Below are 27,251 nucleotides of genomic sequence, written 5' to 3'. Positions count from 1 at the left end.
TGTTGGATGGAGGTTGGAGAGAATCGATTCTTAGGTCCTGAGTTCATCAAGGATACCTCTGAAAAGATTGCTCTTATTCGAGATCGCATGCGTACTGCCCAAAGTAGGCAGAAGAGCTATGCTGATCGTCGCACTCGTGCTTTGGAGTTTCAGGTTGGGGATCAGGTTCTTCTCAAAGTATCTCCTATGAAGGGTGTTATGCGCTTTGGGAAGAAAGGGAAGTTGTCTCCGCGGTTTGTCGGTCCATTCATGATTACGGATCGAGTTGGAGCTGTTGCTTATCGGTTGGCACTGCCAGATAATTTGGCCCGCATACACAACGTATTCCATGTGTCCATGTTGCGGAAATTTCTGTGCGATGAGGATCGGTATCAGCATATTGATGTTGGGGAGATTGAGTTGCAGCCGGATGCAACTTATTTGGAGCCACCGTGTCGTATTGTCGACCGTCGGGATCAAATCCTTCGTAATAAGGTTATCCCATTAGTTCGTGTGCAGTGGAGTCATCACAATGAGGCTGAGTCTACTTGGGAACGAGAGGATGTCATTCGCTCGCAGTTTCCTGAAATACTAGAAGAAGGTAAGAGCGAATTCCGAGGACGGAATTCCTTTTGTTAGGGGGAAAGAATGTAATACCCCTAATTTTAAAAAGGATATCCCGGGGATTTTAATTTAGTAGTTAATTGCATTTTATTTGTTTATGTGTGATTAGTTGAATTAATTTGATTATTTAATTGTTTAAGTGTTTTAATTCGTAATTTGATTATTTAATTGTTTAAGTGTTTTAATTCGTAAATTGATTATTTAATTGTTTAAGTGTTTTAATTAGTAAATGGATTTAATTGTTTTAATTTAATTTAACTGCATTTTATTTGATTATGAGTGATTAGTTGAATTAATTTGATTGTTTAAGTGTTTTAATTAGTAAATTGATTTAATTATTTTAATTTATTTGAGTTAATTGTTTTGAGTTAATTTATTAATTATTTAAGTGGTAAATTTATTTGTTTTGTTTAATTTGGTTTTCACGGGACTATATGGGACACATATAGTTATATTAGGGTTTCAGTTTATAGCCGGCAATGTATATATCATAGGTCGGTTTATGGGCCAAGGAGGGCTCTGTCTCTATTAAACAAGGATTAGGGTTTGGGATTTGTACGCCTATATATATACATGCTTCTTGGTATTAAGGATTGGAAAAAAAAAACTCTACTCGCGTAACATAAAAACAGAGAGATACAGAGTGAGGTTTTGAGAGAACAGATTTTGTTTGGTGTGGGATTCGACGGGGATTTCAGGGTTGGACCTAGGAGAAGGGAAGGGTAGAGGTATTAGGAGGCTAGACAGTGTTGCAGTGGTTACCGGAAGTTGGGAAGACGGCGACAAGTTTTGAGTCCAAAACTTCAGGCAAGTTCTTTTCTTCCTCCTTCCCGTTGGCCTGTGTTCTGTGCACCTAGATATACTCTACGGTTCTAATGGATCAATAATTGAATTAAGCATGTTTTTATATGTCAATTTAACCTTATCTTTGCCTTGAATAAATTCGGTGATGGTTCTTTAAAGTTCATTACAGTAGTTGTTTTCCTAAGCATGATTTGTCTGTGGAACTTGTAGTTTTTCTTTTTGATTTCAACTGTTGTAAACACTCCATGGGGATTATACTGGACATAGTTAGGACCCTTGGGAATAGTCTAAAACTAAATAAAACGGATGGGAAGCGGCCGGCGTTGAAGAAGAAGGTCGCAGAAGTCACAGACGGCTCTCAGAGAGGGAGAGAGCCGGCTCCATGGAGGAGGGAGCCGGCTCCCCCCTAGTGTAGAGCCTGCTCTAGGAGGTGTAGAGCCGGCTCTACCCAAGTAGAGCTGGCTCCAATAAAAATTGGAGCCGGCTCCACCTTTGTTTATAACCTGTTCTCGCTCAGTTTGCTTCCGGAAGGTGTTTAATGCACTGTTTGAAGCTGTTGTGTGTTGGAACTGTTTTAAAAAAAAAATATTGGGACTTGCCATAGTGATTAAGAAGTTAACTTTGGGTATTAATAGGTCTTTTAATTGATTAAAGTTTACCTCTAAATTAACGAAACAAACTGTATAAAATTTATGCACATTGTACACGATTAAGGGATGGAAGAAGACTTAATTGCTCAAGCTTATTTTTGAGCATTCCAGTGGGATCTAATATGTTTATAAATTGTTCTAAATACATTATAGGGTCATTGATGTATTGAAGTTGACCTATGCATGCTTTGAAGGCTAATGGTTGAAATAGTAAATACTTTCTGCAATGATATGGATTATCGTTGGGATTTTTAATTGCTAGAACATCAAATATCTTCCTACAATTATTTAGATAATGTTTTGGAATGTAATTCACTAAATTATGATTTCTATATTGTAATTGGCATTGATATGGAGGATTATATGTACCGGTATGGGACGGTGGCATACTAGGGATGGTTTAGCTTCAAAACGCTAAGACCTAACCTAATGGATTAATGGAATGGATTGTAAGATATCGAATCCTAATTGTGACTAAGTCAGATCAGCTGTAACCAAGTTGGATGACTTCCTGGATTAACGGATGGTAGTTAAGTCATATCCACTGAATAAGTTGAGTGACTAACTAGTTGGTTTATTGTAGGTCAGATTAATAAATAGTTAAACTGCTTACCCTGGATTTCGACGGACTTTATATATATGTTTATGGTACCACGAGTTGAGCTTGAGTCTCAGACTCGTTGGTTAGGGTGCGTATATGCAGTGGATGCGTAGCTGGTTATAATAGGTTGAGGTGTACCCTGTTAGGTCTAGGTACTCATGCCCACCTTTGGATGCGTATTCGCATGTTGCCTTTTATTCAGGTTGAGACCCCTATTATAGACTAATGAATGTCCCTTAGTGTGGATATATTTATACGTATGGACTAGATAGATATTGTGAGATGTCTATGGTGTATCTGCGTATCGGGTCACTGTATGGATTGCAGTTAGATTAGAACTTGGTCATGGGTCTGACCCACTCCTTTATTATTCTTTTCAGGTACAGGACGGTTCCAACCTTAGAGCTTGATCGTGTTTGTCGAGGACAGTCTCACTTTCACCGAATTACGTAGGACTTCCCCCGATGTTTCTAGTATTATCTATTTTCAGTTTCAGTCTCAGTTGAATTTTTAGTTAGGGGTCCATCAGTGGATTCCCAAGTTGTAACTTTGAAGTTTTGAAGGATTGGAGTTTAAATTTTCAGTTACACATGGAGGATTTTATTATTATTATTTCTTGCAGGTTTATTCTATCTTTATTGTTCTTTTTGTCATCTGTGTTCGTTTTAAAATATTTTAATTGTTTGATATTCCCTCGGGTTTGGGCCTGGGCCTGATCAACCCGTGTCTCGGATCCGAGGGGTATCACAACACCTGAAAATAGATAAGAACACAAAAACATTTGTAAAGTACACATTATTAACATAAAAGTGGACTAAGCTATGCAATTAAGGGCGCTTGAATATACAATATTTGGCACTTATCATAAAGCATGCTTCAATAATTATAATGTCACATAGCATGTGAATAACCCAAAATCATCACACCAACATAAAAGATAAGCATGTAATCCATCACATAGCAATTGGATAGCATGTTATTCACAATTTATACACAAGATGGGTATATAATCACATAAAAGACATTGATTTGACAAAATTCAAGCATACACTAAAATCCTAGAACTTAATAATGCAATTAAACATCAAATTGACATGTTTAAGAAGGGGAAAAACATAGAATTGTATACAAAACCTAAAGAATACATCAATTAGACAACTCTACCTTGATTTGAAGCAAAAGCCCCAATTTATGCCCTAAATTCAAAAATACCAAAATCATTCAAATGAAAATCGGCACAGATCACTTGAAACTCTCATCAAGCTCTACAACTTTGCCTTCAATGGCAAAGATCAATTCATGAAAGAAGAAGGAGAATCAGAGGCTTGAAGTTGTGAAATTAGAGAGAGAAAGAGTTTAGAGAGAGAAGGGCTGGTCTCGACTGCAAAAGGGAGGAAAAATGGCCTAAAAAATCTACGCGTGAGGCCAATATGTAATGCCTTGATCAATGGTGGGGTCCCACTTTGACCCACCAAATGACTAAAATGCCCCCAATGCAAATATATACACTAAACATGCTACAAATACACATCTAAACACATAGCCATGTAAATATACACCAAATAATGATCTATGAACTGTAATAACTCCAAAAAATAATCCAAGAGCGAAAAATTCGGATGCAGGACCCACTTGGGACCTCCCGGCCTAAAAATATAAAAATGTCAAAATGACCCCAAATACATTTCTAAGAGTCCCGAGCTCAAAGAAATGTTCCAAACCACTCTTAGAACCTACGTGGCATGCTAATCGGTGCATAGCACGGAAAACGAGGCAATAAAATATATAATTCTGAAAAATCAAAAAATAGAAAAATGAGAAACATTACATTTGTACTCCATACGTCAACACACTTGATCAAGTTGTTGATATTTTAACTAAGGGTATTAGCAAGACTTGCTTGAAAAATATGATAGTAAAGCTATGCATGATGGATATCTTTGTACCAGTTTGAGGGAGAGTGTTATCAAGAACTTATTTGTTATTACTTATATAATGTATAGTGTTTATGTGTAATTTTTGAAAATTGTTAGTATAGATATAATGTTTTTGAAGGATAAAAGTATTCTTTCATTATTTCCCTCTTTTCCCATATTTCCCTCTTTTTCTCTCATCCTCTTACTTCTCTTCTTCTTCATCTTTTTTTACTTTACTCTTATTATTATTATTATTATTATTATTATTATCTCTTAAAGTCAACAGTTCTCTCCACTTCCCATTCTAGTCTAAAGCTTTGCAATTTCCGACGAGGTTTTGATTTCTATCTCTTTGTAATCTCCTAAGAAAACAGAGAAACCCCCCCTCTCTCTTTATATATATATATATATATATATATATATATTCGGCGAGGCCAATCGTTATGAGCCCTTATTTGTAGGCCTTTTTTATTCACTTAAAACTCAAGTTTCAAGAGGTAGTTTATTAATTTTACTAGGTTTCAAGATAAGCGGGAGCCTAAGAAGAACATATACAAACATGAGACACAGGTACGACACGAAATGGATATGGCAATATGAAAAATATTTAAAAGTAGGACATGAGTACAACATTGATAAGTGCTCAAATGTTGCACATTTTAGCACTTAAGCTAGGGTATTGTAGTCCATTTATCTATCTTACTTTCCCATTTTAGTTCTAATTCTTGTTTTTGTCTATTTCAGGTTAATAAGGTTCAAATGGGCTAAAAACAGCCTATTAAGCCCCTTTTGGAGTCAAGAAGAAAATCTAGAAGAAGTCAGAAAATTTGCCCCGGAGCAGTGGTGATTAATCGTTGAAGATCCACGGTCAATCGCAAGCCACGCGATCTATCGCAGCTACCTCAGCAAGGGATAAGACTGCCACCTCATCATTCATTCCAAGTGGCGATCGATCCCAGAAATTGGCAATCCATCACAGTGCCACATCAGCGTCAGCGCAAGATAAGGATGCCACGTCATCGGCGATCAATCTCCAAGGTTGGCGATCTATTGCAGAAGTTGGTGATCTATTGTCATCCTACTTGCAGTGAGCTGTTTAATTCTCGAGCTCGCCCGAACTCCACCTACCAAACGGGCTGCGAGATTAGACCAATTAAAAGGCCATTTTCTGACTTGTTCACCACATAAAGGAGCTTGTATTTAAATCAAATTGAACCATTATGTTGAGGTTCAACAATTTGTTCTACAACTTTTAGCTAGTTTTTAGAAAAAAGCAATTTTTAGACATAGTTTCTCTTTCTAGAGATTAGGATTCTTGAGTAAGAAAAGAGGCAATAAAAGAGGAAGAAGATGGAGCTTAACTTGAAGATAGCCCTTGAGGGTTTCATTTTTACATCCACGAGTGGCTAAATCATCCTCTTAGGGCTTGGAAAAGCCTTAGGCTAGTCTTCTAAACCCTAGACATTTGACATTTTTGGGAATTTTATGTTGTAATAAGTGTTTTAACCTTGTGATTATATAGATCTTGACTTTGTCTATGATTTGTATGGATCAATTCTTCCAATTAATTCTCTAATTTATTTACATGTCTATGTGTGATTAAATTGAGGGTTATATCTCTACACTAGTTTCTCTAGATTTGATGCATGTCTATGTGTGATTAAATTGAAAATCTAGTGATGGTTATGCATGATTAGTATTATTGGATACTCTTGTGAATTGATTTAATGGACTATACTCATGCTTGATGGATTGTTCTACACCCTTAGTTAATTAGTTTAATTTCCTTGTCTTATTGTACTTGTAGTATAATTGCATTTCAATTCCTAGATTAGGTAGACAATCCATGCTTATGTTTGATAAACCATGCTTTTTTTTTTGCAAGATGTATATTTCTCTAGATTAATGTGTGCTACAATTGTGGGTTTATTGAATGGTTCATGACTTAACTTGATAAGTTGTACTATATTCTAGTCTAAGTAGACAATTTATGCTTGTTTTTGTCATCCATACTTATTGTTTCAATTGGTAGCATACACACACTTTGGTTACAACATTGAATTCCCCCAAATTGTTAAGGGCTAGATGTTTAGAGGAAGAGCTTAGTGGTGATTCCTATACCCTAAGACCTCTCTCCTATTCTCTACACCCAACTCTATTTAGATTATTTTCTATTGCATTGCTTATTTAGTTATTCATAGTTTAATTAAACTGAACCAAACCACTCTTTGGATCACTTGACCTATTAATCCGACTTTTATTCTAAATACCCTTACAATCTCTTGGGACGATCCCTTCACACTTAATACTGCATAGTATAATTGTCTAGTGGTTTTATAAATTTCTAAATGTGGTGGCCACTTGACGCACTTCTAAATTGACACATTTTGAGGGCATACTTGAGATCACACCAAACATAAATACGTTAAATAATAATAACAATATATATTATTATATTTATAATATTTTTTTTTGCCATTTTATCCATATAAATATGAATGAATCACTAATTTGGAGCCTAGAAATAAGTGTTTGTTATTTTTTTTTCCCTGGATAGATGTTTGTTATTTTTGTTTTCTTAACTTTTATATTATTTTCAAATAAAACCATAATATATTTTAAATTGCATTGAATCTCATTTTTTTTAAAAAAATAATTACAAAACACCCGCCATATCCTAAAAGTGTTCAAAATGTATCATTATCGTGTCCCAACTGTATCCAAGCATAAAATAAAATATTCATTTTTTTATGATACTTTTAGCCGTATCCGACACATGTCCAAGCCGTATAAGTGTGAGAAGTGTTTGATGCCGCCACAACACCTTAATGTTTTATTCGGTAAGAAGGACGAAAATTGGATGGCAGGGAGAGAAGAAGGGATGAATAAGACATCCCTAGAGAATATATTATGTTCTTTCCTTTTTTTGTTCGGTTGAATGGAAGAGAAGAGAAGAGAAGAGAAGAAACTGGTAATATACTTTAATCGGTAGGAAAAAAGGAAAAAGGGATTTTTAAGTTGTTTTTACCATTAAACCTATTACTTACTTTATTTGTGGGATTTATTAAATATTTAGAGCATCTCTAGCAATTTGTTAAAATACTCTTTTGTGTAAAATATATACTGCCACGTATAATGTGTAAATTTTTTTTTTTTATCTCTAGCAGTCTATTAAGATACACTGCCACATCACTAATGTGTAAAATTATTGTGTATTTTATACAGCCACATCAACATATTTCATTTCTCCTCCCTCTGTCCATTCTATTAACGAATTAACCCTAGGTTTGTAAAAATTATGTGGGGTCCAGAAATGACACAGATTGATTGTTATTGGGGGATATATTTTTACATAAAATGTATAAAACAACCGTTGAAGCTAAAAATAAATAATCCAAATTTTTTGTATAAATCTACTATAACACGTCAAATTTACACAAAAAAAATATACACAACCGTTCGAGATGCTCTTATGAAGGATGATACATTAATCTAAAACTTCTATAATAAACCCACTTATCTTTTCTCCTCTCTTCCGTCCATATTTGGACGGATGAAAATTTGTGAAGAAGGAAGGATGACTTATCAATCATATTATCATTTCTTTCCTTATATCATCTCTCCTAAATAAATGAAGTTTATGCATTCCTTCATATTTTCAAACTACCCCTCTCATTTCCTTCCTACCGAACAAAGCATAAGAAAAGTATTTGTGATACCTGCGCGGGAGAAAATGGAAAGAAGAAGAATGAAGAAGAAGAAAAAAATAAAATAAAAAGAGAAAAAGATAAAAAGAGACAAAGGGACGAGCAATGTGTTACTCCCTCCCATTGAGCGAATGGATTGGGCTTTCGCGGGCAAAAAGTGAGTAATTTCCGTGGGGTGGGCTAGAAAACAATCCATATTCACTCTTTTCTCAGTGGGCTATGGGCCTACTTGTCCATTGTATTATTTTATTTGTTTATTTATTTTTCTCTAAGGCCATGTTTGGTGCGCATGAATGGAATGGAATGGGAATCATGTAGGAATGGAATGAGCATTCTCATTCCACTGTTTGGATGCAAACAGAGAACGAAATTATCATTCTCATTCATGTGTTTGGTTAGATCAAATAAAAAACTGGAATGGAATGATTTATAAATTGGTTTCTCTAAAATACCCTTACTTGTAATATATCAGTTATATTAAAATAGAGTGACATATTCTTATTAAATAATAAAACTAGCTTATACCAATTAATGTATTTTTATAAAATAAAAAAATATATACAATTATCTTATAATGTGTAATGTATTTTTTTTTTTTTTTTAATTATCTTATAAAATGCCAGACAAATGTATCACCTACTTGTCATAGTATTAAAGATGTAACAAATATTTGTTAAAAATGATCTAATGTAGGTTTAAAAGAATTACTAATACTTGAATTTACACATTTTCATCACATGCTTGTCAATAAAATAGAAATAGTCAAACCGAGACACCATACTTGGCTTAAAAAAACAGAAGCATTAAAAGGACTCAATAAAGTATAACAAGGTGAAAGCATAAAATCTATGATGTTAATTGCAAAAACAGAGTGATCATTCACAAACCATATTATAAGAGTTACATAAATATCCAAAAAGAACTACATAGTTCATCCAAATCATATTCAAAAGTCTAAACTTAATAAGAGTTATATAAATATCCAAAAACCATAGCAAGTCATGATCAAAAAACCATATCCAAAAGTTTAAGTAGCATTTAAAGAACTACTTCCTTAACCTATGCTTCCTTCTCCTCATCTTCAATTGTAAAAAACAAATATCTAGCAAGTCATAATCATGAGCAAGTTTAGCAGTAGCTCTATGTCGCTCAACCATGCTAAACCCGGACAATTTCTTCAGTTCTTCATTTAGCTTGAGTTTCATATCTTTCACTGATGCATCTTCAATTGCTCTACTAATGCGTTCACTAGATGAATCCATCTTAGAGCCAATGAAACTTGATGAACTCTTTATTACTTCTAATATCATTTCTTCATCATTTGGGCTTTTCTTCTTTCTCTTCTTTTTAGAACTTGTTTCACTGGTATTGCCAACTATTGGTGGTATAAGTATATCATCTAAAGGTTCTTCAACATCATTATTATCAACCTCTTTCTCCTTATCAAGTTATTCATTTTCCAATGCTTCTAAAACATCATTTGGTGTTGCAGCTTCCTTACCGTTAGCACGATCCTTTCCAAATATTTTGCACAACTCCTTGTTGTGTGGAAATAGCTTATCTTTGAATTTTACAGCATTCTTATGACTCTGTATATTAACATAGAAAAATAACTATTGAGCACATCATAATATAAAAGGATTTATCTAAATAAAGTAATATATAAACAAATACCTGTAAGTAGGCATCCTATACTGCTTTTTCAGCTACCACGCACTGTTTCATTTCGTTATAACCAAATCCTCTAGCATTTAACATATCATAGACAACGTCAAAATGAGTTTTCAAAGTTTATATTTTTGATTTAATATGTGGGTCTGCCTTTAAGCCTGAACTTGGTAAATTGTTTGCAAGTATTTTTTCCACAGCTTGAAAATGACCGGGTTTAAAACCACGATCAGCATTGTACTTCCCAGTGTTACATAAATCAAGAAGAGCCCCAATAAGTTTCATATCTTCTCGTCAGTCCACTTTCTTTTATTTTTACCGAGTCCACTTTTCATCCCTAATTTAAAACGCCAAACATAATTCTTTATACACAATCAAAAAGATGAATCAATTAAACATTGAAAGATTCAACAACAATAAGAAAATCACAGTGTCAATTTCTACCAATACAAGTTCCTATTGGTTCATCCTGTCCTATCAAACTTATCAAACAATCTCAAGAACAATAAAACATAAATACAAAAGGGGAAAAAAGATAATTCAATAAATTGAAAAACATGCCAAGAAGATAAATGAATTACATGTTGAAAGATTCAGTAACAATTATAAAAGAGAAATGATTCTACTACAAATTCAAAACCACCAAAATAGCTGCCGAACTTATTAAATAGGTAAAAGAATAAGCCAAATCCAAAATCTCTCTCAAACAAGGAAAAAATTATTCTATAAGTTGAGAAACATGACAAGAAAGATAAATCAATCGGCACTAATCTAAAAATAACACAAGAATGAAGGATGAGCATCATCCCAAAAATGAAAAGGATAAGGCCCACCAACACAACACTGGAACTAAAAAAACCCATAGGATACACAAATTCAAAACTACCAAAACAGCTGCCGAACTTATTAAATAGGTAAAAGAATAAGTCAAATCCAAAATCTCTCTCAAATAAGGAAAAAAAATTATTCTATAAGTTAAAAAACATGCAAAGAAAGATAAATCAGTCAGCAATAATCTAAAAATAAAATTGTTCTACTGCGATACTTGTTACAGAAACGATGACTAATATATGCGTGTGTATGCATGTGTGTGGTACCTGTTTAGTTGTTTGTCCACACACACACACACACACACATATATACACACGCACATGGGTCGAGCCGTATAGATAGAGATAGAGCACAAACTAGATAAACATAAGGGATTATTACATATAAATGGGGTTAGGGTACCATATTTACTTAGAGGCTGAGTCAAAGTCCCATAGTTTCTCTAAAATGGGTTTGACTCAAAAGCTGAGGTGGCACATGAAAAAATACTGTTTCATATTTCTGTCGCCTAAAATACCCTTCTTCCTATTTTATGTGTTGCCTAAAATGCCCTTGTCCAATTCATTTTACCTTTGAGCCTTAACCGAATTCTCTCATTTATCAAATCTGAGTTTCCTTGTGCAAGAGCCCTGCCCCCTCTCTCTCTGCCCTAACCCTCACTTCGTGAAGCTCAAGTGCTCTCTTTCTCTCTCTGTCTCTGTAACCCAGCCGTAGCAGCATCCCCACTTCTCCACTTCGTTTGGGTCGCTTTGCTTCTGATAAGTACTCCCCCTCTCTCTCAGATCGAGCTTTACAGGTAGCATTTTCTGCACCTATATATACACACACATGTACATACACACTTTTTTTGGGGTAAATTGCTAGATATTTAGCTTTACCAGTGTTTTTTATTTTTATTTTTCTTCTTCTTTTGTAATTAGGTTTGCTTGTTTTTGAAGAGTTCATGCTTTCTTTATACATTGACTGAACTGAAATCCCAAATGTTATCCTACAATCTTTCCACTAGCATGGATTTTCATAGTAAAAATACTCGGAATTTGCTGAAGAAAACATAATTAAACAGGATAAAAAACAAATTTTCATGCATGTCCTTTGTTACATACATCGGATTATAGTTCAATGTTAAATATATAGACATAATATACATAAGATAACAAGCAACCCAACTCATATGTGTGCCAAAAGCCCCAAATACAATCATTTTCTACGTTCAGTTACACAGAAAACCACAAAGCTTTACTTTTCTAAGTATCCCAAATTAAGATACAAATAGGATCAGAATCCTTATTCATATTTATAATTCTATATCAAAAATCACTAACTTGCATTTGAATTGGAATATCCATGTGCATGAAAAAAATCATATGTGACCCTAGTTAGAGGACTAAAAATTCCTAAAAGATTGTAAAAGTCAGCATCCCTCCTTCAATAATATACAAGTGATGGGTCCTAACTTTCCAATTTTTGAGGTAAAGAGTTAAATGGCCCAAAATTATTCCCCCCCCCCCCCCCCCCCCTCTCCCCTATTTTTAGTGCATTACTCCGTATATGTCTAGCTTACATCAAGTGCTAAGAGAGGAAGACGGAAGACAGACAAACTTTGAGTCTGTTCTTAGATTAAAACTCGTATCCAATTGCACCAAGTAATGATCCTGATGGATTTTTGGAACACGCCTAAACTTCAATATCATTCTTTTTAATTTTTTTATCTCATTTTCTCTGTCCTACAGTAGTTATCAGTTTGCATTTCTTTGATTAGCACCAATATGAAAAGGGTGAAGGAGTTCCGAAAAAATTGATTTCCCATTAGATTGGCAGAAAAGAAAGTTCAAGCATCTCACAACTAAAAATACTAAGGACAGCAGCACTGTTTATTTTGCTAAACCTTTTTTTTTTTTGGGTTCTTTGAACCAACCAAACACAGTGCTAAACCAATTAGAGGTCTTGCCTTTTAAATTTTATATAGTTAAAAGCTACAGCAAAGTGACCAAAATTCAAGAGGGTGTTTCTGGGTAGCTAGTTTCTGTAGCTACAAATGCAAGAAAAATGAGAAATAGAAGCAAACTGATAATGATACTTGCGAAGTTTAAAGGCCATCAGTGGACTGTTGGTAGACCAATAATTAATAAATAATCTCCTATTGTGTACAGAATCACAACACTTACTCCAAAAACATATTATATATATATATATATATATATATATATATATATATATATATATATATAATATTGTGAGTTGAGTTGAGAATTGTGGGCTACTTTTTAGATTGTGGGCTACTTTTGGTACTCTGTCCTGCATTTTGAAAATTTCCACTCAAAGGGTATTAACTGAATTTGGTGGCTCTCTGTTACAACCCTCCTGGCTTTTAGCTCATCAGCCAAACTGACATGTACTATGTGCAATGTTTCATGCTCCCAGAGAAACCTTCTTTAAAACAGACCTTTAGAGAGAGAGAAACAGCAGCAGATCAGGAGCACGGTAGAGAGAGAAACAGGACAGTATTCTAGAGAGAGAGGAAAGGAAATCGACATTTGAAGGAAGTGAAAAAAGGAAAAGTAATTAACTTCCAAAAAATAAATAAAAAGATAAAGTAATGACAAAGGTATTGCATTTATACCCACGCCTACATCAAAACGAAAGCGCTTGATGATTAACCACCGCCTCTGCTACTGTAAAATATAGAGTACTTACTAGTATATACTTGTGTGTATATGTATAATTATATATATCTACACGAATATATACTCTACACAAGCTTTTTTTACTTTTTGATTGTGTTTAGTTTATGTTTATTTACTTCTTATTTTTACCTTTGTTTGTTAACTAATATTTCAATCTTGGTGGTACCTCACTAATAATTTAACACCTTGAGCTAGCAACTGACATTGCCAACTCTCATTAGATATATTATAGTATTAATTATCATATTGTTTATTAAATTATCAAACATTGGGAGGAGAGCTTCGAACTATGATTAGAGTTATTGGTGAAGTGATTCTTCACAGCTTATTTCACTTTTTATTTTAAGTGGTGTTTTTCAGTCATGGATGTAGGACACATAATAAAATCTTTTTTTTCAATTATACAAGGGTATACCGTACCCGGACTCACAATTATAGAAATTTTGTGCACTTCTTTCTTTAGTATTTTTTTTATCCCAAAATAAGTGTTAGGTTGGAAAACCATTCACAGTTATAGTACACACTTATTTTGGGATGGAGGAATTGTGAGTTATAGTTTCATAGTGGACACTTATTTTGCAATAGATGTAATATATAACATCATGGTCTCAATTAAGTCATATGTTATCCGAGACAAAGCCAGAAATTTGGTTTAGGATACATATTTAGCACGATATTTGTTTTATCTTTTTCTATTAACAGTGTAACAAGACAAGAAGTTAAAAAATAATAGTGTGATAACATTACATTAATCTATTTTCGTGACTTGCTTATCTTTTTCATCAAATTGTCAATGAAAATACAAAACAAAACAATTGTCAATCATGCCTTAAGTGTATAAAATATCAGTAATGAATTTAAATAATTAGTAGATAAAAATGTATAAGAAGAGAGGTAATAAGGTTATAGGATATAAATCACATAGAGTGCAAGGAAAATAAATTTTTATAAGAAGAAAAATATAAAAAAGAAAGACGAAAAAAATATGAGAGAAGTTTGATGGGAAAAGATTGGGTTTTTATTGAAGAAAGGAAATGCAGAGAATAAAAAGAAATTTGAAGACAAATGAGAGTAAAAGGAAAATAAATAAGGAATTAAAGATATTTATAGGACAAAAAAAACAACTTTGAGGAGGCATTTTATAGTTTTTTACAAATTAAATGCATAATATAAACCCAACCCCCCCCCCCACCCCCGCGCGCGCGGCGATCATTATGTTATGTCCTTGTATAGCAGTGACAAAGTTTGATATGACACGACAATATCACACGAACACGACACGAGTAGTAATGTTAAACTCCTCCAAAAACCTTCTTACAATTCTGGTAATGAGTACTAACATTCAAAACTCAACGAGTAGACTCATTAGCAATAACTGTTTAAGGCTGGCCCAAAAACTCCAAGGAGATTAACTAAAGGCCCAAACCACCATCACAAACTTAATACCACCTTGAAAATTAAGAAATGATGATACCTGTTCCTTCTTCCGTGCACCTGACACATTTAAGTGGAAATGCTTTCTTTATACTAATTAAGTTGTTAACCATCAAATTTCCTTCACTGCATACTAGATAAAAGAACCTTGTAGGAGCCATTAGAATCCACACCCTTGAATTCACTTCAACTATTTTATGAGTCAATGGTGAAGACCCATCAAGATATGGCACCCAGACGATCAGATTCTGGTGGTCTATTTGGTAGAAGGGAAGAGCGAGAGGAAGCAAAGGGAAGGAGGATACCTTTCTGCAGGCTCAACATATTCCTTCCTCCCAAAAATGGGAGGGAAAGAGTAGGGAAAAAGCTTAATTCATCGTTTCTTTCCTACTCAATCAGGAAAAGAAAAGTAAAAGAAAAAAAGGACTTCCTATCACCATGATACCTACTTCATCCTTCATATCTTTCATTACAATTTCACATCCCATGTACAAATGGAGCTTAAGTTAGTATCAACTACATCATAGGCAAATGCATATACTTCAAAAGCGAGGAGTAAACAACTCCAGTTTTTACCAAATTCAAAATATATTTTTTTATGTAATGACGCCAGGCATGTAATCATCTTCTCCTCCTTCGGGATTTGGTGTGTATTTATTTTTCAATGTGTTAAAGTGTGTATTTATTTTTCCTTCAATAAAATAACTGATTGTGTTTCTACAAATGTACCATGTATGAAGTTGAGAACATGAGAATTGCCTCATGGAAATATAAATTGTTGTGTTGTGCTTGCGAATCTTGCTCTTTCCTTTTTGTGATTAGCATACTGAATTTGAGACTTGTGTGATGTAGCTACTTGGATTTTGTACCATGGACAATGAGGTAGTTTTTTGACAAGTGCAGACACTAAGGCTCAAGTTCTAGAAGCTTTATAAATTCTTCAACAGTAGTGCTAGGAAATTGATGATATTTTTGACAAATGGATGTAGTTCCTGTTTTGGAACATTGATGAATGGTGAATTGTTTTGCAACATTGACAATTGTTGATTTTTTTAATTGTAGAATGAATATTTTTTGTATTGATATGCAGATACCATTCATACACAACTTAAAAGAGCCATAATTGAAATAATTTAAAGATTATCCAAATAATAAAAATAATTTATAGGAGGAAACTATAATGATGATACATGGAAAGAAGATTAGTGAATGGTATTAAAATACATATGATGATACATGTTAATATGATGATACATGTTAAAGATGGAACTGACATATGATTTGGCTTTATAGAGAGATGTGTGAGGATCTGTCAATTCATCACATGGTTAAAGGTGCATAAAAACATTAATGCCACTATTATGAAAGATGCCAAACAGAGATGTGTAAGACCCTTTTGTCAAATCATCACATGGGAAAAAGATAGAATTGTGATAGGTGGGCTCTATATTAGAAGACATGTGATGACACACATGTTAAAAGATAGAATTGTGATATAGAGAGATATGTGAGGTGTTGTCAAATCTATCACTTGGCTAAAGTTCAAAATAGTAATGGTAGGTGCATGAACACGTGAACTATTATAAAAGACACCATTTTCATGCCAAAGATAGAGATGTGTAAGTCACTTTTGTCAAATCATCAAATGGGTAAAATTCATTCACATGTTTTTGAATTGGGCTTTGTAAATAGATATATGACACATACACAAAATAATAATATTAGCATTAGTAAATCTCAAGTACTGAGTTTTTTTTAGCAATCACAGGGAGGTGGAATTCATAAAACTATATAAAATTACTGCATAAAATTAGTAAAGGTTCATACATTTCATAAAAATACTGCATAAAATTAAACTCAACTACTGAGTTTTTTTAAGTTTTTTTTAGCAATAACGGGAAGGTGGAATTACAAAGTCATCATCCCCTAGATCTGAATAATCTGACAACTTTGAATCTGATTATAAGTCTGGATCATTGGTGATGGCTTGAATAACCAGTAGGATCCTTATGCATCTTCTTTGCAATGGAAATGCTCTCGTGGCGGTAATGGAGCTGTTTATAGATGTAATGTGCAACCTAATTAGCGGTGTGGGGTTGAATACCATTTTCAATTGCAAAAATAAGTGCCTTTTGAGAAGGTACCACTTTTTTTTTTTTTCCAAAGGTACCATGTTTTTGAACTAAAGGTACCACTTTTTAGCATCCAGGTACCATGTTTTCTAAACACTCGCTTAACTAGCTTGGAGAATATTTTGTGTTATTCATGGCCCTAATGGAGCTGTTTATTGATCTAATGTGCTCCTTAATTAGAGATGTGGGGTGTAATACCATTTTCAATTGCAAAAATAAGTGCCTTTTGCGAAGGTACCACTTTTTTTTTCCAAAGGTACCACATTTGTGAACTAAAGGTACCACTTTTTGGCGTCTAAGTACCATGTTTTCTAAACACTCGCTTAGCTAGCTTGGAAAATATTTTGTGTTATTAATGGCCCTAATGGAGCTATTTATAGATGTAATGTGCAACCTAATTAGCGGTGTGGGTTTTAATACCATTTTCAATTGCAAAAATAAGTGTATTTTTTTGGCATCTAGGTACCATGTTTTTTAAATACTCGCTTAGCTAGCTTGGAGAATATTTTGTGTTATTCATGGCCCTAATGGAGCTATTTATTGATCTAATGTGGTCCTTAATTAGGGATGTGGGGTGTAATACCATTTTCAATTGCAAAAATAAGTGCCTTTTGCGAAGGTACTACTTTTTTTCCAAAGGTACCACATTTTTGAACTAAAGGTACCAATATTTGGCATCCAGGTACCATATTTTCTAAACACTCGCTTAGCTAGCTTGGAGAATATTTTGTGTTATTCATGGCCTTAATGGAGCTGTTTATTGATCTAATGTGCTCCTTAATTAGCAATGTGGGGTGTAATACAATTTTCAAGTGCAAAAATAAGTGTCTTTTGCAAAGGTACCACTTTTTTTCCAAAGGTACCACATTTGTGAACTAAAGGTACCACTTTTTGGCGTCCAGATATCATGTTTTCTAAACACTCGCTTAGCTAGTTTGGAGAATATTTTGTATTATTCATGGCCCTAATGGAGCTGTTTATATATGTAATGTGCAACCTAATTAGCGGTGTGGGGTTTAATAACATTTTCAATTGCAAAAAAAAAGTGCCTTTTTTTGGTATCCAGGTACGATGTTTTTTAAAGAGTCGTTTAGCTAGCTTGGAGAATATTTTGTGTTATTCATGACCCTAATGGAGCTGTTTATTGATCTAATGTGGTCCTTAATTAGCGATGTGGGGTGTAATACCATTTTCAATTGCAAAAATAAGTGCCTTTTGCGAAGGTACTACTTTTTTTCCAAAGGTACTACATTTTTGAACTAAAGGTACCACTTTTTGGCATTCAAGTACCATATTTTCTAAACACTCGCTTAGCTAGCTTGGAGAATATTTTGTGTTGTTTATGGCCCTAATGGAGCTGTTTATAGATGTAATGTGCAACCTAATTATTGGTGTGGGGTTTAATACCATTTTCAATTGCAAAAATAAGTCCATTTTTTTGGCGTCTCGGTACCATATTTTTAAAGACTCGCTTAGCTAGCCTGAAGAATATTTTGTGTTATTCACGACCCTAATGGAGCTGTTTATAGATGTAATGTGCAACCTAATATTTTGAGTATGACATAGTTACAAAACTACCCTTATGAAGTGTTTATTGAAAGAGTGTGGTATCTCTATAACAACTATGTTTATTGAGAGAGTGTGGTATCTCTTTGACAACTACTGAGATTAAATTATCCATCTGTTCGACACCATAGAACTAAGGAAACAACAGGTTAATTTTTCATTCACTCAACTGCTTCAATTTTGAAATGAAATTTTTTTATAGTACATTCATATAATAGTCAAAGAAAATTCATTGAGACCCTAGTATAATAAGTCATACAATACTAATTCATGAAACGCAAAAGAGCAACTTCATTTGATTCCATCGAAGGTAGATGTCAGTATAATAAGCCATACAATGGTTTCAAAAACATTCCAACCTAATCCATAATCAAAAGTTGCAAAACTACTCTTTATTAAAACTTAAAAAATAACTAACAGCAACAGATTGCAAAATACCAGAAAAAAAATAACACTGTTTAACATTACAAATGTCCCATATCCTACATCATTTTAAGTACTTTTTGGATTCTGTGATCCTCCTATCCCACTTCTTCTAGCTCTCAATTGGGCAAACACATGTACGTATTTCCTTGTTCTGTGGTAAACCAATTTGTGGCTCCTTTCCTTTCTGTGGTCCTAGTGAGAGTCCTCTTGTTTGTGCATTTGATGGACATGCATTCTTTCTGTCTCTGTGTGTAGTTGGAACAAAAGAACCACTTTGTCTCTGTGATTATCACATGCAATAAAAATTAAGGTATTAAGACATTGTATAGTATAATAATAATAAGGAACAAAAGCAATATAAAAACAGACAATTTGAAACTTTGAATAATAATAATTTTAAAAATTGCCCAACACCTTGCAGGTGACCTCATTATCCAACTTAACAGTACTGCTATTTAAAACATGACATGTTTGAACAATTACATAATACTTTTTAGTTTACTTAAGAGGTTGAATATTTCTATTGGAGCTCTTAAAAAATGCAATCTATTACTACATCCGATACAAAAAGACAGCACTATCATGTAACACGAAAAAAAAAAATTTGCCTAATGAATACAACTATGAAAGAATTCACAGATTTGCACCACATATATATATTTGATATTAAGAAACAAAAGACAACTTCAAAAAATAATAATAATAATAATAATCACTGACTCCTACCAACAAATGGCTTTTCGAAAATTTTCACTGACCGTGCAAAATATATAACATGGAAAAATGCAAATGAATATTGAACTATAGTACTAACAACTAAGTTATACTAAGAAATTATTCTACACCAAAAATTATATCAGAAGTCGAGCAAATTACATCTTATAAGCCTTGATGGATTAAGATGGAGATACTGAGGTTCGTTGAGCTGATTGGTAGCTTGTTGGCTGATGGAGGTGATGTTAGAATCATCAAAATTAAAAAAAAAAAAAAAAATTATTAATCACAAGTAAGCTGATGGAAGCTTACTTGAAATCAACGTGCTTTATCACAACATATAATACGTGTTTTTGTCTTTACAAAATTCTTCAATTTGTTATTATCATCTAAAAACAAATAAGTTAAGAATTATCGTTTTTCAAATAAAGTTTTATGACAACACCATGATAATTTGATGGAAAAAAGGGGTCAGGTGATATGGTGAAAGCTTAGACTGCCCATTGCAAGGAGACTTTTTTAAATATAAGATCAGCCATTTCGTAGGCTATAAACAAACTAAAAGATATGTGAAACGCATGAAAAACTTAAATTAACAGGATAATCTGCCAAGGAATGCTCTACGATGTCTCTAATTACACTAATACCAGAGTCAGGAGCCAATTTGAGTTGACATGGAACCTATTTGTAACTAATTGAGGTCAGTTCATTCGCATGATGGGCCTAGACTTCAGATTGAGCTTGGCTTGGTTCATTTAATGAATGAGCTTGAGTGAGCTGTTAGCAAGACAAGCTACAACATGCTATTGAATGTTGATTATATATATGCTAATACTAACTTTCAATAATGTACACTAAAAAGTTATTTCTGTTATAATGTATAGAATCATATATCAACTGAGAAATCTTTCTGTTCTTTGCTGGTCTGCTTCATTTCGATGGTTTTATTTTCTTTTATATGCTTTTGATTTCCAAAAAGTTAAAGAACTAAGAAAAATCTATGGTATCAGATATCAACTCAGGAAACCAGTGAACCAATAAAAGAGAAAGTAACAGACTTAAAGTAGCTTTTGTGGAGGCAAAAAAGCCTCCTCTACTATTGTGTTCTTTGAAAGAACTTTTCTAGATTTATAGCATAAGAAATGAATTCCTTATCTAATAATAGACTTTCTTGTATGCCCCACTTTTCTAAAAGTTGAAACAGACAACTATAGCATTTTCTAAAAAACTAATTTTTTTTTTTTTTTTCCCACCTAAAGAAGAACTCTTTAATGATAATGCTCTTACAAAAAAATATGAAAGGACAATTGCTGGGATTTGAGAAGCAGGTATCATCAGATTCGTATGAGGAATGGTGATGAACGAAAGACTGCCTTCAAAACTTCGAATGGACTTTACGAGTGGTTAATGATGCCATTCGGACTATCCAATGCTCCAACCACATTTATGCGAGTTATGACCGAGGTACTCAAACCTTTCTTGGGCTCATTTGTGGTTAAATTTTGATGTCATATTAATATATAGTCATACAAGTAAAGAACATTTAGTCCATTTGCACCAAGTCATGGAGGTTCTCCGTAAGGAGAAGCTTTAAGTAAACTTGAAAAATTACTCTTTCTGTGCGACAAAGTTGTGTTTCTTGGCTTTATCAGATCAGCCGATGGTTTGCAAGCTGATTATAGAAAAAGTAAGAGCTATCCTGAAAAATTTAGGAAGAATCAAGAGAATTTTTGTAATTTTACCGAGATCGTAATAAAATGTTGAAGTAAGAAAAAGTTGCCAAAAGATTTGGAGGGAGTTGCTAGAATTTTAGAGAAACAAATATTTTAAAGAGAATGAAGTATCACAATAAATTTCAGTGGAAGGTACTAACTTTTAAAGAGAGAATACGAGGACAGACATACTTTGACATAATTGCTGATAATTTAGAGAGAGAATAAAAAAGTGTAGAGAACATCTCAATAGGAAGAGAGTAACAGTTTTAGAGAACTTAAAAAACGAAAATGGAAATTTTGGAGAAAGGGGGTGTAACGACCCGGTCATTTGCCTTCCTTTCCTTTTTCCGGAAATTGTACGAATGAATTTTTTTCGTTTAATTTTCTTTTCCGAGCTCTGTTTCGTGTCGCTTAGTGTCATCTCGAGTGCTCGGAATTGGTTCCTGAGACTCTTTTCCGTGGATTGACAACTTCCTTTGAGGATCGAGTCATTTTCACATTTTTCGTTTTTTGACACTATGCGCTATTTCGTCCTTTTCCCTATTCTGTCTTATCTTCGTTTGTCAGCTTTTGGCACAACCTCACTGCTCATGCTCGGAGTTGGTTTTTGACTTCATGTGCCTTCGTCTTGAGTGGTTTCCACGAAATACGTATCTTTACTTTTGCAAGAAAGTACTCTGGTTGCTCCCGGTGTCCATAGGGGTATGGATGCAAAGTTCTTTGGAATTATTTTCTTTTCTTGGGGTGTTTTTCATAAATATCTTTTGAAGATATTTTATTTCAGTGGTTTTTAAGAAAATATTTTTGGAAGATATTTTCATTCTGGGTCATAAGTGCAGTTTTCACTTTTTGGAAGGGCAATTGTGCAATTAATGAAAGTTATTGCAAAATATCTTGTTTTGAGCCTGGATCCTCGTACAGGATTCATTTTCACATTTCGTCGAGTTGTGTACTCTTGGAATTTCCTCCTGGTCAATGTTTTCCAGTTTCAGGGTTTTTGGCCCCGGTTTTCACTAAACTTGTTTTGGGCATAACTTTCTGCTCAGGACTCGGTTTTTGACGTCGTTTTTTCTGTTGTTCATATTTTATCATTTTGAATCTTTTTTGTTCATAAAGTTTTACCATTTGAGCGCGTCTACTCAAATTTTACTTTTTCAGACCCGGCGAGGCTAGTTCGGGGCACTTTTTGAGATTTCTATAAAAGGGGGGTGAGATATTTCATTTTTCATCTTCTCCCCTCTTCATGCACGACCTGGAGCTCCCATGGCCGCCCAAGGGGTGCTGCCATCTTCTCTCTCCTCTTTTGGTTCACTCTTCCTTGATGAAAAGTCTTCGGCCTTAACGTTTGTTGTTCCCCTTGCCGTGCTCTACCTTTCCCCTTTATTAGAATTCAGTTTTGACCATTTCTTGAGTTTGGTTTTGAGGTCAAGTTATGCTTTTGATGGGGCTTTGATGGGGGTTATGTTCATAGCGTTGTCCCCGACAAAACCTAGTAGTTTCGTCAAATTCAGAGTCGTTCCATTTTGATGGCTTTTGATTTTTCATCTCAAATTGAGGTAGGGGATATTCTAGGTTTAAATTCTTGTTATATAGCATGCTTGTGATGCTTATACTACTTGTTTGCATGATTAAATATAAAATCTAGAGATTTTATTATTTATTTTTCTTGTACGGGATCTAATTTTCCCGGTTGTTCATGACTTGGTTTAAATATGTAGCATGATGTTATATTGGCCCTTGATATGCTCATTGTCGTGTATTAAAATTGAAACTTTTAAATAAGTATTAAAGATTTTATTTAATATTTATCTTAGGTGAAAGATTAATTCACGTGGCCTTAACTAGCTTGAAATTAATATGTGTTAGCATATTATATTAGGCCTTAGCATGCTCTTCAACATAGTTGAATTTGAAAGTAATTGGAGGTGTTTTAAAAATTAGTAATTATTAATTAATTTGCCCCGAGTGCACTATTCACTCTATTTAAATTCCGACTTGATATTCTTGATTTAAATGCAATATAGCTTCACATATATTTGATTTAGAATATTTGGTTAGGTTTTGAAACCTTTTATTTAATTAAATTCCATGTTTAAGATTTAATCCTCATGGTGATATACAACTTGGAATTGTATTGTGGCATGCTAGAAAATTAAGCTTTGGTGTGGTTGTTCACATGTATTAAATTGGGATTGATTGCATGAGAATTGCAACCATTATTTTATATTTAACTTTAGTAAAAGTTTAATTTACATAGATGTAACTTGCATGAAATAAACTTGTAATGTGATATTACATTAGTCCTTGGCATATTCTCTAAGATATGTTAAATTGAGAGCATTTGGTTAAGTTTAAAAATCAAGAGATTTTAATTAAAAGAATTAATTAAAATCTAATTTGTGGTCCCATTAGCTTAATTAAGATTTTAACTTGATATTTGTATCGGCCATGACTTGTTTACTAGTATATATTGATTGTGGACCATTTGAAATTGCTTTAGAACCTTGGTAATTAAATTAGCATGATTTAATTAAAGTTCTACCTTGTTGTTCCAATAACCTAATTGAGTTTTAGAATGGATATAGGTGATGACCATACCATGTCCTTTAACATGTATTAAATTGAGGTTATTTGGAATTGAATCGGAATCTAGAGAATTTAATTGTGTTTATCTATTTAAATTCTATCAATTTGCTCCATGATCTAGTTGTGTTTTAGAAGTGGTTTCTATATTCAAATCATGGATTTGGACTTGTTGTATATTCATTTGATTATGTTTTGAACATTGGATAACATAGTTGCTATGTTTGTATTCATAAGAATATGTTTTCCTTATTGAATATATTGTTGCCTTGTGTAATGATTTGCACACTTCGTATTTAACATCTTTCATGCATAGCGTGTAACGAATCGCACACTGAAGATTCGACATTCATCATATCATATTAGTTGTGGATTTAGAGCATGTATTGTATAGGTTTCCAAATTTGGTTGTGCCTAGTAGATAATTGATTATCTTGCATATTCCTGTTGATATATGCGTTATTGCACAACTTATTGATTTTGGAAACTTGGGGATGTCGTTGTTTTACTATGGCTAGGACGTGGTTCTAGTACAGGGGATAGTCCCTCTATATATAGTCTAGTGCGCACATAGGGAGGTTACCCATGGGCTAGTAACTCTAAAGTAACTATGTTGTCGGTCTGATCCGGCATGACGTCCGAGTATCCACTTTGTTTGATTTTGCATTTCAATTTCAAGTTGATAACTAGATGATGTTGTAACTTGCTGTTTCTTATTTGTCGTTCCATTTTAAGTTACAGGATGTTAACTTTGCGAAATTGTGCTTTATGCGTTATATTGGAAGTTCCAATGTTGGTTAAATTGCATCGATATTGAAAATCGTGTTTTGACGTTCTAATAAAGCTTAGGATTGATCCTATTGATTCATTTATAATATAGACGTTAGGTGGCATGAACCACTGCTGTTATTTTGTGCTTTAGATTCTAAGTTGATGGCTTTGAGAACTTACACCTTGTTGTATTGTATAACATGCTCTTTTGTTGTTGAATTGCATGGATAATGTGATTCTTGTTAACTTGTATTCAAATATACTTTTGTCATGTTGTATGGATTACTCTAGACCTAGTTCAATTGTATTAAAAATGCAATTCATGTTAATCTATGCTCAAGCATTCTTCTTGTCGTGTTCTTTGGATTATCCCAACCATGATTCGTTTCATACACGTATGTATATCATGATTCTTGTTGCTTAGACTCTAAGGTAGCTTAGGATGCTCCCCGAGTCTCACTTGGACATAGACATTAGGTGGCATGAGCCCCTTTAACATGTTTCACCTTAAGGTGATAAATTTGTAAAATGCTAGGTCGATACATGCTCATCTCCTACGAGTAGCTTATGTTACTCACCCCTACGATACTGGGGCATATTTCAGGTACGAAGACTTGGTTCGTGAAGCCTAGCATTCTTTGGATGTCGTGTAGCTTTCAAGTTTCCATTTCATGCAAATGTTAGCATGAAATGTCATTTTGTAGACTTATATGTCAAAATATGTATATTTGATTCCATATATGTAATATGTATATAAGTGCACTCCTTTCAATGTATTTGACATGTATGAGATGAGGCCGGAGGCCAATGACATGTGTATTATATTCTATACAACTTTTTAACTTCATGAAATATTATGAAAATCTTGAAAAATCGCAAGTTATTGCTTCACCATGGTTGCATCGGGTGTGGGAATTCCATTTTCATTCTTTTATAGGGTCTTATTAATCTTGTATGAAGTGTGACCAAGGGCCAAATGGTCATTTGACTCCGTTTTACATTTTTGGATTCCATGTTTTCCATTCCAAGTCCATTTTTGCCTTTTTGCCCGTTGGGGAGTCGGATTTTGCATCGGCTATATTTTTAAGCCATGGACCATTGTAGCGCATCTAAATAGGTAAGTTACGTTTACGTGCATAGTCGTTTCCGGGCAAAACCTCATCGTTTGTGTTTTGAGCCTCTTGTGAATTCATTTCGCATTTTTTTGCATATTCTGATCTAGGGACATTATGGACCTCTCACATCAATTTTGTTTTCTTCTTTTGACATGGTTGAATAGAAAACATGATTTTAGGGGGGGGTTTCTTTTTCGTGTTTTTCCAGAAAATGTCGTCTTGGTACCGAAAATCCCTCGTGAAGTTTCAGCTTCCAGTTTTCATTTAGTAGCTTTGTGACCCTCTTGTTCAATTCTGATCTAGGGGCATTTTTGGGATTTCACAGTGAGTTTTTTTCGATTCCGTTCACGCTGTCGGGTAGAAAACTCGATTTTAGGGGGGGTTTCTTCTTCGTATTTTTCCAAAAAAACTCGTCTTGACCTCCGTTTCAAGCCTCAGTTTTGGGTAGATCAAAAAAAATGTAGCAGCAGCCAAAGGCTGCCACCAGCCATGTCTTTGGGCGTCGGCATGCACGCCGGTGGGCTCGCGTATGGGCGCCGTGTGCCCCATGGCCCCTTGTCGGGCCGCCACGATGTCAATTCTTCTTTTGGGCTTTTCTCCTTGGTCCGGACTCCGATTCAAGTGAATTTTTTTTTGAACTTGACTAATTTTTCACTGTCTTTCCAACGGTGTGCTCGGTTGATTCTTCCTGAATAATTACCAGTTTACCCTTTTTGCTTTAAGTGCTCATTTTTCTTCGTCATGCCATTTCTCTTTCGTTCGGACTCCGAATCATGCGATTCTTGAGTCCAACTTGATTAGTTTTTCGTTGTCCTTCTAGCAGTGTGCTCGGTGGAATCTACAGTTTTCAGAAATGACTATTTTGCCCCTGGGGGCTTATTTGTCATATTTTCGATCTTTTGCTTCCGCATCAGTTCTTGTTGAGTTCCACGACCTCATGGAAGGTCACTTTGACTTCTTAGAGTCTTGTTTTCTGTTTTCGCTTCGGATCATCCTTACGGTTCATCACAGGACACACTGGCCTAAAAACCAGGGTCGCCACAGGGGGAAAAAAAGAAATTTTAGAGAGTGGTGGTAATGGAGGTGGGGGGGTTATGGAAGTGAATTTGATTGGCATGGTGTGAATATGGGATAAACAATGACAATTATGCAATTAGGTTTCAATAAGGTTGATTGTGATGAACTGATGGTTATCTACAGATGTCAGAGTGGTGAGTTTTAGTGGAGTTGCTAGCAGACAATTAGAATGGTGGATGGTGGCCATGGTGATGGGGTTTCGACCAGAAATGGAGAAGTGATATTCTGGTGGTGTAGGTAGTTGTCAAAAATAT

This window comes from Cornus florida, unplaced genomic scaffold (genome assembly GCF_030987335.1).
Source record: "Cornus florida cultivar Cherokee Brave unplaced genomic scaffold, ASM3098733v1 CherokeeBrave_3.0.0_Hap2_Chr02, whole genome shotgun sequence".
Classification (NCBI taxonomy): Eukaryota; Viridiplantae; Streptophyta; class Magnoliopsida; order Cornales; family Cornaceae; genus Cornus; species Cornus florida.
The sequence above is the reverse complement of the archived record's forward strand: the minus strand, read 5'-3'. Positions refer to the sequence as shown.